The 757-nt window shown below is 42.1% G+C and overlaps 1 non-coding gene across 1 annotated transcript; it reads right to left on the bottom strand.

The window, feature by feature from the left end:
• Positions 1–344: 344 nt before the first annotated feature.
• trnal-uaa (transfer RNA leucine (anticodon UAA)) lies at positions 345–426 on the bottom strand. Its single transcript has one exon. It is a non-coding gene; the product is annotated as a tRNA-Leu (tRNA).
• Between the last annotated feature and the right edge of the window lie 331 nt (positions 427–757).

The raw sequence follows: 757 nt of genomic DNA, 5'->3' as shown, positions 1-757 counted from the left end.
ATTTTCATAAAAATAGACATCAGGGAACGTTGTGATTAACGTAGAAACTTCACAACAAAATTCAGCAAAGTATGCGGAAATATAATTTACCTCTCTTTAACCCATTCCTGAGCTCTCTGTGTCTTTACAGAGTGAGTGCACTGTGAAGCCAATATGTTAGTATTTCCAGAGCTGAGGATTATCTACATAAGGGTATGGCAAATATTTGTAGATGCACACTGAGTATTTAAAGTATTGTTTTTATTCTAAAGTGACTCCGGAGCCTCATAGTATCCGATTGCTAAAACAAGTCATTCAACCCATCATATGTCTGCAGGGTATCACACCGTGCAGAAGAATCAACCTGGTAGCAGTGGGATTCGAACCCACGTCTCTGAAGAGACTGGAATTTAAATCCAGCGCCTTAGACCGCTCGGCCATGCTACCACTGTAGCAACATGTCAGCATATTTGGTTTTGTGAATGCTGACTGCCCCGAGCTGCTTGAAGATCATTGGCTGGTATTTCATGTATAAAAGCACGTATACTCTTCAGACTGATCGCTGGTTTTGTGGTACGGAAGCTGCCACTGTCAAGACATTGTTCTGAACAATAATCGATTTTCTACATTACATTCTGACCCGATGCGTTCCATTTGTCTTGATTCTGCTCTGAACACTTTCACCCTCAGACACATTTTAACAACCAGTTGAGCCCGCAGGAGACTCCAGGTCCACAGAAGTGAGGAGAGTAAAACAGATCCAGAAATGGTGTGTCGA

This window comes from Chiloscyllium plagiosum, unplaced genomic scaffold, assembly GCF_037043375.1.
Source record: "Chiloscyllium plagiosum isolate Xiang-an unplaced genomic scaffold, Cpla_swu_hap1 HiC_scaffold_41, whole genome shotgun sequence".
NCBI classification, from domain to species: domain Eukaryota; kingdom Metazoa; phylum Chordata; class Chondrichthyes; order Orectolobiformes; family Hemiscylliidae; genus Chiloscyllium; species Chiloscyllium plagiosum.
This window is presented reverse-complemented; position numbering and strand designations above follow the sequence as displayed.